Source organism: Balaenoptera acutorostrata, chromosome 15 (assembly GCF_949987535.1).
Source record: "Balaenoptera acutorostrata chromosome 15, mBalAcu1.1, whole genome shotgun sequence".
NCBI classification, from domain to species: Eukaryota; Metazoa; Chordata; class Mammalia; order Artiodactyla; family Balaenopteridae; genus Balaenoptera; species Balaenoptera acutorostrata.
In genome coordinates this window covers 74,763,978-74,780,235 of record NC_080078.1, presented here as the reverse complement: position 1 = coordinate 74,780,235, position 16,258 = coordinate 74,763,978, and the positions used below count along the sequence as shown (strand labels likewise).

At 40.9% G+C, this 16,258-nt stretch overlaps 1 protein-coding gene across 1 annotated transcript in view; it reads right to left on the bottom strand.

Annotated features, from left to right (window-relative positions):
- Positions 1-16,258, bottom strand: part of SYS1 (SYS1 golgi trafficking protein) — a 34,852-nt gene that overhangs the window by 4,832 nt on the left and 13,762 nt on the right. The gene's annotated exons all lie outside the window — the stretch shown is intronic.

Here is a 16,258-nt window from a genome sequence, read left to right as displayed (position 1 = left end):
TCTCAACACTAATGGCCTAAGAAAAGAAGAGATATGACAATTTCCAGGCAAAAATCATATTGACCTCAGCCTCTACTGTTCTACACATTATGTCCAGGAATCAAAAATTACAACACGCACATCAAAAGCAGTTTAAGAAAAACAAAAAACCCTATTGTCAAGAGACAAAGCAATCAACAGAACCAGATAAACTCTCTCGAGTTATCTGCCAGAAAATTTAAAACAACTATAACAATATGTGAAAGGCTCTGTTGGAAAATATGGACAACATGCATAAACAGAAGGGGAGTTTTAGCAGAGAGATGGGGACTATAAAAAGGAGTCATATGGAAAATGCTAGAAATTTTAAAAACCTGTAACAGAGATGAAGAATGCCTTTGACAGCCTCATCAGTAAACTCAACACAGCTGAGGAAAGAATCAGTGAACTTGAAGACAGGTCAACAGAGACTACCCAAACTGAAACAGAAAGAGAAAAAAAAGAGTGAAACAAAACAGAACAAAAACCCCAGAAGATCCAAAGCTAACATGTGCATAATTTGAATCCCAGAAAGAGAAGAGATAGAGATAGAAACACACACACACACACATTTGTAGAAATAATGGTCAACAATTTTCCAAAAATAATGAAAGAACCACAGAGCCAAGAAAATCACAGAATCAAAAAAAAAAACAACATTAAATACCAACAAACACACACACACACACACACACACACACACACAAAATATGATCTATCATATTCAAACTGTTGAAAACCCAAGATAAAGAGAAAATCTTGAAGGCATCAAGAGGAAAACGACACAGTACCTACAGAGGAACAAAGATAAGAATTACAGCGGGCTTCCCTGGTGGCGCAGTGGTTGAGAATCTGCCTGCCAATGCAGGGGACACGGGTTCGAGCCCTGGTCTGGGAAGATCCCACATGCCACGGAGCAACTAGGCCCGTGAGCCACAACTACTGAGCCTGCACGTCTGGAGCCTGTGCTCCACAACAAGAGAAGCCACCGCAATGAGAAGCCTGCGCACCACAACAAAGAGTGGCCCCCACTCTCCGCAACTACAGAAAGCCCGCACGCAGCAACAAAGACCCAACGCAGACAAAAATAAAATAAATTTTAAAAATAAATAAATTTATTTAAAAAAAAGATAATTGTCTAAAGCAAAAGAGTAGCAATACATGGTGGGTGTAGAGCATATATTAAAGTAAAATGTATGACAATCACGGTAGTAAAAATGATGGGAATTAGAAACACACTGTGAAAGAGTCCTTCTGCTATATAAGAAGTGGTATAATATTATTTGAAGATTGACTATGACTAATTGAAGATATATATTGTAAATGCAAGGGAAACCATTAAAAAAATGTTTAAAGAGGTATAAATAACAAGCCAATAGTGGAGACAAAATAGAGTCATAAAAGTATTGGGAAGCATCCTCCCTGGGCCTCTTTGTGTTCAACATATCAAGAGTGCAAGGATCTGACTTCTTTTTCACCTGGGCCCTTGCTCAGGATTAATACAGCTGGCAGCTCTGAGAAATAAAACCAGGTCTTTCTCAGACAAAGGCAGGCTTGCTGACTGCTTGCTATAAAAGTGCTGGGCCTGGGTTCCTCAGCCATGATGCAAAGCCACTGTGTGTGTACCGTGCATCTGGGACCACTATATCACTTTTTGAACCTCGGGCTGAAGGAATCAACACAAAACTATGCTGATGTTCATGTTGTTTGATGTTCTATGAGTAATAAACTGTCTTGATTGGATGCAGTAAGTCTTATTGTCTCTTTTTGGTACCCATGAGGTTTTTCTCTGACAAAACATAATCAATTAATCCAAAGTAAGGGGGAAAAAAGAGGAAAAACAAAAAAAAAGCACAGATGAAAAAATAGAAAACAAATAGTGCAATGGAAGATTTTCATCCAATTGTGTGAATGAATAGCAACCAATTAAAAGACAGGTTAGTAGACTGGGGGAAAAAAAGCAAGAGGCAATAATATGCTGTCTACAAGAAACCCAGTTTAACTATAAGGAAATAGATGAGTCAAAAGTAAATGGATGGAATAAGATATACCATGCAAACACTAATCAAAGTAAATTGGAGTAGCGATATTAATATCAGAAAAAGTAGACTTCGAAAGAAGGACTATTACCAGGGATGAAGAGGGACATTACATAATGATAAAAGGTTGTTCATTTCACCAAGAAGACTTAACAATCATAAATGTGTATGCGTACATCTATTAACAGAGCTTCAAAAACACAAGATAAAAATAGACCTAAAATAAGAAAGAGAAAAATCCATAATACAGTTAGAGGATTCAGCACTTCTCTCTCAGTAATCAATAAAACAAGTAGAAAATAAAACTAAGGATACAGAAAACCTGAACACTACCAACTAGCTTGTTCTGATTGACATTTTTATAGCACTTTACCAGCAGAATAAACATTCTTTTCAACTGCACATAAAACATTCACCAAGATACATCTTCTGGGCCGTGAAACAAACCTCAACAAATTTAAAAGAATTTAAATCATACAAAATATGTTTTATGACTATAAAAGAATGAAAATATAAATAAAAACAGAAAGAGATCTGGAAAACACCCCAATACTTGGAAATAAAACACAACACTTCCAAATAACCCATGAGTCAAAGATGAAGTCCAAAAGGAAATTAGAGAAATATCTTGATTGAATAAAATTGAAATGTAGCAACCAGCCACCAAAAAAGCTCCCAATGTTCCTTGCCTTCTGTTTATTCATACTTTTGCGTCGTCCTCTTCTGCACTGTATCAAGGTTACTTTATGTGGTCAATAAGTCATGGCAGATGATGGTACATCACGTCCAAAATTAGGATTAAAAAAATTGGAAAACCCAGAGCTTCCATCTTGGGTGTGTGTTCTCTCTATTGCTTGGATCACTCACTCTGGGGGAAGCAGGCTATTATGTTGTCTGCAGCCCTACAGAGAGGCCCATGTACCAAGGAACTGAAAGTTCCAGCCAACAGCCAGTGAAGATCAGAGGCCAGCCAGCAACCCCATGAGTGATCATGGAAACAGATTCACTGGCCCCAGTAGAGCCTTTGGAATGACTGCAGCCCAGGCCAGCAGCTTGACTGCAACCTCGGGAGAGACTGCGGCAGAACCATCCAGCTACAGCAGTCCTGGATTCCTGATGCTCAAAACCTTTGAGTTGATAATACTTCTTTTTTTTAAACTGCTAAATTTGGGGATGATTTGCTACACAGCAATAGATAACACATAGGGATTTTGGTATTGAACAGGGTGCCACTATCACAGCACTCTGAAATATGGGACTGGCAGTGGACTGGCCATAGACTTGGGAAGAGTGTACTCAAAGCCCAAAATGCCTTGAAAAAGCTCTTAATAGAAGCCTCGTGCCTTTGATAAGATTGCAGCCAGGGTATACAGGGAAGTCAGGTAAACACTATTGGGAACTGGGGAAAGAGGAATTCCTGTTATGCTGTGGCACAGTTTAGCAACCCTGTTGCCAGTGGTAAAGTGGAAAGCAGAAAACTTGCCCAATGAGTTGGGATCTGGCTAAGGATATTTCCAAATCAAGTGTTGAAGGGGCCACCTGGTGTCTTCTTGCTCCTTATAGTAAAACGCAAGAGGGGAGAGAGAAACTAAAGCAGTAGTTCTCAAATGAGAGTGATGGCGCCTGGGGCGGGGAGGCGGTGGGGGGGGAGCGCGGGTGTGTGTGTGTGTGTGTAGGGACATTTGGCAATGTCTGGAGACATTTCTGGTTGTCAAAACTGGAGAGGGGACTTCCCTGGCTGGTCCAGTGGTTAAGACTCCATGGTTCCAATTCAGGGTTAGATCCCTGGTCAGGGAACTAAGATTCCACATGCTGCATGGCAAGGCCAAAAAAAAAAAAATCTGGAGAGGTTGCTACTGGCATCTAATTAGTAGAGGCCAGGGATGCTGCTAAACATTTTATAATGCACAAGACAAAACCCTCTTACCACCCACCACCTCCTCCCTCCACGAAAAAGAATTATCCTGCCTGAAATGTCAGTAGTGCTGAGGTTGAGAAATCCTGAACTAAGAGGAAGGACTGTTAACTATGAAGGAGCCAGGACTTCATGGTAGAAAATTCTCACTCTCTCTAAATGGCAAATGATAGTAAAGTTAAAAAACGGTTTCCTAAATTGAAAAAAGAGGGGATATATGTATATGTAGAGCTGATTCGTTTTGCTGTACAGTAGAGACTAACACAACATTGTAAAGCAACTCTACTCCAATAAAAATTAATTAAAAAAAAAAAAAGGTTTCCTAGCAAAGCTCAAACCCAGAGCATTACCAGAAGAACATGGTCCGAGAATGTGACTATCAAATCTTCTGTTTGCATCTCAGGAAGATGCAAGACAATGCATCAGAGTAGTCTTCAGTCAGATAAAAGACCCCTAAAGAGATGATGGGTGTGCCTCACAGATCCTTTGAATCAAGCAAGAAGGATTCTAGAAAGCTTAAGGGTGTTGCCCCTTAGCCAATTCAGCAGAAGCCTAATAGAGAAAAGGGCTTATCTCAGAGAAATTTGGGGCATGGCTTTTGTCTAATAGTGTGGATCTGAATAAGATTCAGAGTGACCCACAAGTTCTTAAAAGGATTCTATATCCAGAAACATCTCCACTTGGACTTAGAGGGATAAAGAGTGTATAACATGAAAAAAGGATTTTTAGTTCTGAACAAGATGGAGTAGATGCCTTCCTCTCTTTCCCTCCCACTAAGTGCAGCTTAACATGCTGGGCATTATATATATATATAAAACAAACGTAAACATAGTTGGCAGACCAGCTAGGAACCCGAGAACACAAATGACACAGCAGTGAGTCCCTGGGTTTTCTTTTTGCTAGGGCTCTGGAGAAGCCAAGCAGGCACAGACAAAAATCCCCCCCATGAAAAGCCTGTTCTCTCTTGTCAAAGGACTGGGAAAGAGGCACCCTAGCAAGACAGAAATCTTTTGACATGAAGTGTCCCCTCCAGCAAAATACTAGAGGAAAAACCTCACTCCCAGTCTTTGTCTCGTGGTAACAAGGCACCTCTCCCTCTCACCTCCAGATGGTGTTATGTGAGAGGAGGCGGAATGGGGAGCCTGGGCTTCATCACTGCCCAGCAGTAACAAGTACCCCTCCCCACAGTTTCCATGATGTCAGTGGAGGCCATGTGGGGAGGCAGGCTGCCCTCCCCATCCAACAGTAAGGAGGCACCGCTCCCTCCCCTCAATGTAAAGGTGGCCAAGAGTGGAGCCTGGATGCCCAACTCCGCCCAGCAGTAATGAGGCAACCAACCTTCCAACCCTCCCCTCCCCCTACAGGGTGGTGTCAGTGGGGGCCATGTGGGCAGCCTGGACTTTCTGCACGCCCACCTGGTGGTAAAGAGTTGGTGCCCCTATCTCACTGGCCCAGGACAGTAGAGGCCTACCAATACAGAAGAGTTAAATGAGATCCAGAGTCTCACCACATAATTTCTGAAATATCCAGGTCATAAATGAAAATAATTCACCATACCAAGAACCAGGAAAATCTGAACTTGGACAAGTAAAGACAATCAACAGATGCTAGTGGATCACAGTGCTGTTGGAATTACCTGACAGGGATTTAAAAACAGTCATTATAAAAATGCTTCATCAAGCAATTGCAGGACTTCCCTGGTGGCACACTGGTTAAGAGTCCACCTGCCAATTCAGGGGACACGGGTTCAAGCCCTGGTCCGGGAAGATCCCACATGCTGCAGAGCAGCTTAGCCCTTGCACCACAACTACTGAGCCTGCGCTCTAGAGCCCGCGAGCCACAACTACTGAAGCCCGTGAGCCTAGAGCCCGTGCTCCGCAACAAGAGAAGCCACCGCAATGAGAAGCCTGCGCACTGCAACGAAGAGTAGCCCCCGCTCCCCGCAACTAGAGAAAGCCCGCGCACGGCAACAAAGACCCAACGCAGCCAAAAATAAATAAATAATAAATTTATTTATTTAAAACAAAAAAAAAACAAGCAATTGCAAACTTTTTGAAATACTGGATTGGCCAAAAAGATGTTATGGAAAAACACAAATGAACTTTTTGGCCAACCCAATAAATGAAAAAATAAAAATCTCAGGGAAGCAAATAGAAGATACAAAGAAGAACCACATAGAAATATTAGAACTGAAGAAAAAGTAACTGTACTGGGTCGAATAGTGTCCTCCAAAAATTCATGACTACCTAATACCACAGATTGTGACCTTATTTGGAAATAGGGTCTTTGCAGATGTAATTAGTTAAGGTGAGGTTGTACTGGATTAGGGTGGGCACTAAGTCCAATAACTGGTATCTTTATAAGAAGACTATGTGAAAACATAAAAAGACACACAGGGGAAAACACCATGTGAAGATGGTGGCAGATATGAGAATGATAGATCTCAAGCCAAGGAATGCCAAGGATCGCTGGCAATCACCAAACACTAGGAAAGAGGCATGGAACAGATTCTCCCTTGGAGATTCCAGAAGGAACCAACACCTTGATTTTTGGACTTTTGGCTGCCAGTACTGTGTGAAAATAAACTTCTGTTGTTTTAGGCCATCAAGTTTCTGGTAATTTGTTACAGCAACCCTATGAAACTAACACAAATTAGTTTAAATTTTTTAATTTTTAATTTAAAATTAAAACAAAAAACCCTCACTGGATAGGCTCAATAGAAGAATGAAAATAACATATGAAAGGATTGGTGAATTTGAAGATAGAACAGTAGAAATTACCCAATCTGAAAAACAAGGAAAATTAGATTTTAAAGAAGAAGGAAGGAAGGAAAGAAGGGAGGGAGGGAGGAAGGGAGAAAGGAAGGACAGAGCCTCAGCAACCTGTGAGACAATAACAAAAGATTTAACATTTATGTCACTGGAGTCTCAAGTGGAGGGAAAAGAAGTGGAACTGAAAAAGCATTCAAAGAAATAATGGCTGAAATTTCCCCAAATTTAACAAAGACCTACACCCCCTCCCTATTTTTGAATTCTCCCTTTTGAAAAGATCAATAAAATTGACAAACCTCTGACAATACTGACAAAGAAAAAAGAAGAGAGAGAGTGACCTAAACTCTCAATATCATGAGTGCAACAGAAGATATCCCTACAGACTCTGCAGATGTTGTAAAGATAATAAGGGACCAATAGAAACAATTCTACACACATAAATTCGACAACTTAGATGAAAAGGACCAAGTCCTCAAAAAGTACAAACTGCCAAAATTCATCCAACATGAAATAATTTAAATAACTCTATAACTATTACAGAAATTGAATTTGTAGTTAATTAAAAACAAAACACCAAAAACACACAAAATTCTTGAAAAAGAAATCCCCAGGCCCAGATGGTTTCACTGGAGAAATCTACACCACATTTTTAGAAGAATTAATACCAATTTTATACAATCTTTTTCAGAAAAAGGAGGGAACACTTCTCCACTTATTTTATAAAGCTAGTATTACCTTGATACCAAAACCAGACAAAGACAGTACTGAAATAAAACAAAACACAATAGACACATTTCATCTAAGTTAACAGATTTGAGGGCATAGAGTTATTCACGATGTTCCTTTATTATCCTTTAGATGTCCCTGAGATCAGTAGTGACGGCCCCTCTTAAATTTTTTTTTAATATTTATTTATTTGACTGCGTCGGGTCTTAGTTGCAGCACTTGGGATCTTCGCTGCCATGTGCGCTGGCTCTAGAGCGCACTGGCTTAGTTGCCCCGTGGCACGTGGGATCTTAGTTCCCCGACCAGAGATCGAACCTGGGTCCCCTGCATTGGAAGGTGGATTCTTAACCACTGGGGCACCAGGGAACTCCCTTAAATTTCTAATATTGGTAATTTGTGTCTTCTTTTTTTTCTTGGTTAGTCTGGCCAGAGGTCTGTCAATTTTATTTATTTTTCTAAAGGATCCGTTTTTGGTTTCATTGATTTTCTCTATTGTTTTCCTATTTTTAATTTCATTGACTTCTCCTCTAATTTTTATCACTTCTTTTATTTTGCTTGCTTTAGGCTTAAATTGCTCTTCTTTCTCTAGTTTTATAAGGTGAAAGCTTAGATTGATTTCTGATCTTTCTTCTTTTCTAATATACACATTTAGTGCTATAAATTTCCCTCTAAGCACTGTTTTCACTGCATCCCACAAATTTTGATAAGCTGTATGTTCATATTGTTCAAAATATTTTTAAATTTCTTTTAAGATTTCTTCTTTGATCCATGTGTTACTTAGTAGTGTGTTGTTTAATCTCCAAATATCTTGGAATTTCCAGCTATCTGTTATTGGTCTCTAGTTTGTTTCCATTTTGGCTTGAGAATACACTTTGTATGATTCCTACTTTTAAAAATCTGATCAGGTAGGCTTTATGGCCCAGAATGTGGTTTATCTTGAACGTTCCATATGAGCTTGAAAAGAATGGGTATTCTGCTGTTCTTGGATGAAGTATTCTATAAATTTTATAGAATTTTATAGTATAAAAGCCAATTAGATCAAGTTGACTGATGGTGGTGTTCAACTATATCCTCACTGATTTTCTGCCTGCTTGATTTACCAAGTATTGAAAGAGTGGTGTTGAAGTCTCCAATTATAATAGTGGATTTATCTATTTCTCTATGGCATTCCACCAGTTTTTTGGGGTGATTTTTTAAAAATATTTATTTATTTATTTATTTATTTATCTGCACCGGGTCTTAGTTGCAGCTCGCGGGATCTTCGTTGCCACGTGCAGGATCTTCGTTGCAGCATGCGGGATCTTTTAGTTGCAGCATGCGAAATCTTGGTTGTGGCATGTGCGATCTAGTTCCCTGACCAGGGATCGAACCTGGGCTCCCTGCATTGGGAGCACGGAGTCTTAGCCACTGGACCACCAGGGAAGTCCCCGGAGTTTCACCAGTTTTTACCTCACATATTTTGCCACTCTGTTGTTAGGGACACACACATTAAAGATTGTTTGTCTTCATGGAGAATGGACTCCTTTATTATTATTTAATGCCCTTCAGCCCCGATAATGTTCCTTGTTCTGAAGTCTGCTTTCTCTGAAATTAAGATAGCTACTCCAGCTTTTCTTTTTTTTTTTATTGGTGTTAGCATGGCACCTCTTTCTCCATCCCTTTGCTTTTAAACTATCTGTGCCTTTTTATTTAAAGTGGGATTTTTTTAAAGACAGTATATAGTTGGGTCTTATTTTTTTAATCTACTCTGACAGCCTCAGTCCTTCAATATTTAATATTTAGGCCAGTCACAAAGTGATTACTGATATAATTAGTATAAACATCTACCATGTTTATAACTTTTCTATTTGTTGTACTTGTTCTTCTTTTTCTTTCTTTCCCTCTTTTTCTGCTTCTTTTGTTTTAATTAAGCATTTTATAAAATTCTATTTTCCTCTCCTTCCTTAGCTTATAAATTGTACTTCTTTTTAAAAATTTTTAGCTGTTTCCCTAGTCTGTAGCATATGTTTACAACTAATTTAAGTCCACTCTCAAACTATACCAGCTCAAGGGTAGTACAGGTACCATATAAAAGGACCTATATCCATCATAAAAATAGACATAAAAATCTTCAACAAAATATGAGCAAATTGAGTCTAGCAAACATAAAAAGAATTAAACACCAAAACCAAGTGAGGTTTATTCAGAGATGCAAGCCTAGTTCAATATTCAAGTCAGTTAATGTAATCAACCATAGTAATTAACAAAAGAAAAAAATCACATGATCATATCAACTGATGCAGAAAAATCATAAAATTCAATGGCTATTCATGATAAAAACTCAACAAACTAAGAATAGAGGGTAACTTTGAACTTGATAAAGACCACCTACAGAAAACCTACAGCTAACATCATACTTAATGGTGAAAGATAAGATGCTTTCCCCTTAGGATCAAGAACAAGGCAAGGATGTCTGCTCTCACCACTTTTATTCAAAATAGTACTGGAAGTCATAGCCAGAACAATAAAATAAGAAAAGGAAATTAAAGGTATACAGATGTGGGAAGAAAATATTTGCAAGTCACACATCTCACAAAGGACTCACATCTAGAATATATAAAGAACTCTCAAAACTCAACAGTAAAAAAACAAACAATCCAATTAGAAAATGAGCAAAAGATCTGAACAAATATTTCACCAAAGAGGATATAGAGATGGCAAATAAACACATTAAAATATGCTCAACATCAATAGCCAGTAGGGAAATGCAAATTAAAAGCATGATGAGATATCACTACACATCTATTTTATACCAGTTAATTAAAAATTAGTGACCATACTAAAAGCAGGTCAGGATGCAAAGAAGCTATATCATTCAAACATTGCTGGTGGAATGTAAAATGATATAGTCACTCTGGAAAATAGTTCGGCGGTTTCTTAGAAAACTAAACATATACTTACCATATAATCTAGCAATCATACTCCTTGGCATTGATTACAGAGAAATTAAAACTATGTCCATGTAAAACCTGTACATGAGTGTTCATGTCAGCTTTATTTGTAATAGCCCTAAATGAGAAACAACCCAAATGTTCTTCAGTGGGTGAATGGTTAAACAAATTGTGGTACATCCATACTGTGCAATAATACTCGGCAAAAAAGCAACAAATTATTGATACACACAACAACTGGATGGATATCAAGGGCATTATTCTGAGTACAAAAAAAAGCCAAGCTTGCAATGTTACATACTGTATGATTTCATATATATAACATTCCTGAAATAATAAAAATATAGAAATGGAGATGGGGGACTTCCCTGGTGGCTCAGTGGTTAAGAATCCGCCTGCCAATGCAGGGGACACGGGTTCAAGCCCTGGCCCGGGAAGATTCCACATGCTGCGGAGCAACTAAACCCGTGCAACACAGCTACTGAGCCTGCGCTCTAGAGCCCGCGAGCCACAACTACTGAACCCCGCGTGCCTAGAGCCCGTGCCGCAACAAGAGAAGCCACGGGGCAATGAGATGCCCGCACAACCCAACGAAGAGTAGCCCCCTGCTCACTGCAACTAGAGAAAGCCCACGTGCAGCCACAAAGACCCAGCGCAGCCAAAAATAAATAAATAAATATATTAATTTTTTAAAAAAGAAAATTAAAAGAAAAAAATTAAGTATGTATCCCGCTTTGAAATATACCCCAATAAACCTAACTTTAAAGAAAGTAAAGTACAAACTATGAGATGAAACAAAATAAAACAATGACAAAAAAAGAGTAGACCCTCACAGCCATCAGGATAGCTACTATAGAAAGAAAGAAAGAAAGAAAGAAAGAAAGAAAGAAAGAAAGAAAGAAAGAAAGGAAGAAAGGAAGAAAGAAAGGAGGGAGGGAGGAAAAATAACAAGTGTTGGTGAGGATGTGGCAAAGCTGAAACCCTGTGCACTGCTGGTGGGAATGTAAAATAGTGCAGCCACTATAGAAAACAGAATGGTGGTTCCTCAAAACATTAAAAATAAAGGGACGTCCTTGGTGGTCCAGTGGGTAAGACTCCGAGCTCCCAATGCAGGGGGCCCAGGTTTGATCCCTGGTCAGGGAATTAGATCCCTCATGTCTCAACTAAGAGTCTGCATGCCACAACTAAGAAGTCCACATGCTGCAACTAAGACCCAGCGCAGCCTAAATAAATAAATAAATAAATATTAAAAGAAATTAAAAATAGAATTACCATACGGCCCAGAAATTCCACTTGTGAGTATACACTCAAAAGAATTTAAAGTAGGGTCTTAAAGAGAGATATTGGGGCTTCCCTGGTGGAACAGTTGTTAAGAATCCGCCTGCCAAAGCAGGGGACATGGGTTCGAGCCCTGGCCTGGGAAGATCCCACGTGCCGCAGAGCAACTAAGCCCGTGTGCCACAACTACTGAGCCTGCGCTCTAGAGTCGCGAGCCACAACTACTGAGCCCATGTGCCACAACTACTTAAGCCTGCATGCCTAGAGCCCGTGCTCCGCAACAAGAGAAGCCACCGCATGTGAAGCCCGTGCACTGCAACGAAGAGTAGCCCCCGCTCGCCGCAACTAGAGAAAGCCCGCGCGTAGCAACAAAGACTCAACACAACCAAAAATAAATAAATAAAATAAATAAATTTTTTAAAAAAAATTTAAAAAGAGAAATATTTGTACATCCATGTTCATAGCAGCATTATTCACAGTAGCCAAAAAGGCGGAAGCAACCCAAGTGCCCACCAGTGGATGAGTAGATAAGCAAAATATGGTCTATACGTACAACAGAATATTATTCAGCCTTAAAGGAAGGGAATTCTGCTATAACATGATGAACCTTGAGGACATTATGCTAAGTGAAATAAGCCATCACAGCAAGACAAATATTGTATGATTCCATTCACATGAGGTCCCTAGAGCAGTCAAATTCATAGAGACAGAAGGTAGAAGGGTGGTTGCCAGGGCTGAGGGGGAGTAGGGAATGGGGAGTTGCTATTTAGTATTGAGTTTCAGTTTTGCAAGATGAAAAGAGTTCTGGAGATGGATGGTGGTGATGGTTACGCAACAGCGTGAATGTACTGAACACTACTGAACTGCCCACTTAAAATGTTTAAGATGGTAAATTTTGTTACGTGTATTTACCACAACTGAGAAAAACAGAGTGGTGGTTTCTCACTCAAGTGCCTTGGATTTGGTCCAAAAGGCTGACCAGCTGTGTGTCCTTGGGTGACGCTATTCCCATAAATGGTTTTTCCTGTGTAAACAGAAGAGACAAACAAGACAGAATATGGGAATTTGCTTTAGGAGCCATTGCTGGGGTACAATGACTGGTCAGGGAGAATGCCCTGCCCCCTTGGGGATGAACTCCCTAAGCTTCCAAAGGGAGGGAAGTGAGTGACGATGAAAAGAACAGACTAGAACAGAATGGCGGCGGAGGCGCCGGGCCAGCCCCTGGAGCTCAATCAAGCCCCGTTGCCTCGGTTGCTGGAACGCTCCCAGGATGCTCTGACCCTCAGGACAAACTCCAAGCCCCTCAGCGTGTGATCAAGCCCTTAGCAGTCTGTGCCTTGCTCACTCCTCCGGGTTTGGTCACCGCCACTCCGGGCTCCTACTTTCCACTCCAGCACATACACCAGCTCATAATTCCCTCCCACACCTGTACTTTTAAAATCCCCTCTTTTGAGAGTGCCCTGCCCACCCCACAGCCCTCTGCCTGGAGACCATACTTCTACTTTGTTCCTCGTCACCATCTCTGCGAAGACTTCCCTGGCCTCCCCACACTGCTCCTCTGTGTTCCAGCAGCGCCCGCCCCCCAACCCTTATCATAGGTAATGCCATTTATTTCACTTTTTCACGAAATACTTAGTGGGTACCTATTGTCAGTCAGGCACTATTCTAGGCTCTGAGGGGTTAGCAATGAAGAGAACAGCCAAAAGTCCCTGCCCTTGAGGAACCCATATTCTAGAAGGACCTCTCCCCTGGGCCTGTGTGCCATCCTCAGTGGGGAGCGCCCAGCGGGGCCCCAGCCCTTGGTGCCCAGGTGCTGAGTGGCAGGGGTAGATGACCCTGATGCAGCCCACCGGAGTCCAGCAGGGTCCAGGAAGAGCTGAAATCGCGCAGCGAGAGGGAAGCAGAGGAGACACGGAGAGTGCTGAGGCAGGCAGAGGGAGGGGGCGGGGGTGTGCTCCGTGCCTTCCTTCCCAAGTCACCGCCTCGGTTTCTTCCCTGGTCCACAGCGTGTTTTACCACCTGCTTATCTTTGCCCTAATAATAAAGGGCATGTACATGTAAGAAGCTGTTCAGTAGTCTGGTCTTGGTCCATCACCCCTAAAAGGCAGAGCTAAGCACCCCAGATGCACACACACCCCTCCGCCCGGGTATGGTGTGGATTTGGTTCCCACACTGGGTTAGGTACCAGACTGGCTGACTGAGTGAGGTAGTGCCCGAGAAGCTGTATCTCACAAGCTCTTCTGATTATTCAGATGCAGCCAGCTGGGCAGATTACTCAGAGCAGCCTGAGCTGTTAAAACCTCCCATGATCTGTCCCCAGCCCTTCACCACGACTCCGCCTCCGCCCTCATCTCCTGACGCCACTCCTTCCCCCCCTTCCCTCACCTCCTCCAGGTCTCTCCTCAAATCTCATCTTGTCGGTGAAATGGTCCCATTCCATCCTTTTTAATACAGCAAAGCTTCTACCTTTGTTCTCCCTTTCCGGCCCACACTGTTTACTTTTCTCCACACACTTACTCCCATCCAACGTTAACAGAAGCATGCTGGAACCGACTCTGAGGGCTTACAAAAGCCTATGACATTTTTAGAAACTTGGTTGGCTGGTTGTTAAGCAATGCCATCATTAAAAATTAAAGTATACCAGCTTCATTAAGTTAATGATATTAAAAACAAAGGTGAGGGGCTTCCCTGGTGGCGAAGTGGTTAAGAACCCACCTGCCAATGCAGGGGACACGGGTTCGAGCCCTGGTCCGGGAAGATCCCACATACCACAGAGCAACTAAGCCCGTGCACCGCAACTACTGAGCCCACGTGCCACAACTACCGAAGCCCAAGCACCTAGAGCCCGTGCTCCACAACAAGAGAAGCCACCACAATGAGAAGCCCACGCACTGCAACAAAGAGTAGCCCCCGCTCACCGCAACTAGAGAAAGCCCGCATGCAGCAACGAAGACCCAACACAGCCAAAAATAAATAAATAAAAAATAAATTTTTAAAAAATAAAAGATAAAAGCAAAGGTGAAAAATGCTCAAACTCATCACTTTCTAATTTTTACTACCTTTTGCTATTATCTATGATCTTGAGAATCTTTACAGCTGTAGAAATACGGTAGAAATATATAATATATAATGGCATGCTACTGTGCATTTCTGTTCAACTCTGCATTCAGTGACATCACACTGGTAGCTTGAAATCAGCCCTGGTAGGAGTATTTACACCACAGAAATAGGTAAGTATGATAAATCAGGTTTTGATTTATTGTTCTGTTGATTGTCTAGACCAGCAGTTGGCCATGGGCCAAATCCAGCCCACCACCTATTTCTGTAAATAAACTTTATTGCGACACAGCCAGGCCCACTCATTTCCATATCTGTGGCTGCTTTCACATCCCAAGAGCAGTTGAGTAGTTGCAACTACATGGCCTGCAAAGTCTAACATATTTACTATCTTGCTCCTTACAGAAGAAATTTGCCGACCCCCGGTCTAGCCTTAAGAAAGTAATGGAGGAAATGTTAATAACGTAGATTAAATGTAAATGTGTCCTGTCTATAGCCGCTAGAGGCAGATCTCGTTTTATTTCGCTTTACTGCGCTTCACAGATAGTGCGGTATTTACAAATTGAAGGTTTGTGGAAACCCTAGTTGAACAAGTCCATAGGCGCCATTTTTTCAACAGCATTTGCTTGCTTCATGTCACTGTGTCACATTTTGGTAATTTTCACAATATTTCAAACTTTTTCACTATTATACTTGTTATGGTGATCTGTGACCTTTGATGTTGCTACTACGACTTCCTGAAGGCTCAGATGATGATTAGTGTTTTTTAGCAATTAAGTATTTTTAAATTAAGGTATGTACATTTTTTTAGACATAATGCTATTATTGCACACTTAATAGACTACAGTATAGTGTAAACATAACTTTCATATGCACTGGGAAACCAAAAGATTCAGGTAACTCACTGTATTGCAGTGGTCTGGAACCGAACCTACCATATCTCTGAGGTATGCCTGTACATTGTAAATAGTCACACACATGCAAAAAAAGCTGAGCAAATATACTCCCGGTATTTGAAAACTGTGATCTAGTACAGCAAATAAGTCGATCAGGTCATTGAGAAATGAGTTGAATTCCAACATCTTTGTTCTTTCACTTTTTCACTTTCTTACATCAACATTCATGTTGGAACTACACTTGTTCATCAGTTACAACCATAGGTTGACTATGGATGCAAGAGTTAGGCAAAATTCAAGAAAAGTATACTGTAAGAATAAACTGGCTATACCGAATTCACAATAAAGAGTATTGTAGAATTTTATTAGATTTCTTTCAGTAAAATTTATGATAAACACACATTCACACACACATATACACACTTTGTTTCAGAGAGCCCATTGTTAAACCTTTACAAGCACACACACTCTCCACTAGAATGTAAGTTCCTTGATGGTAGGAATTGGTTTTTTTTTTATTCCAGCGCTTAGAACACACCTAACACATAGCAGATACACAGTCAACATATGTGACATGAATGAACAGATGAGCATAGTTGGGAACCCACGTTTCATGGGTTGACGGTCA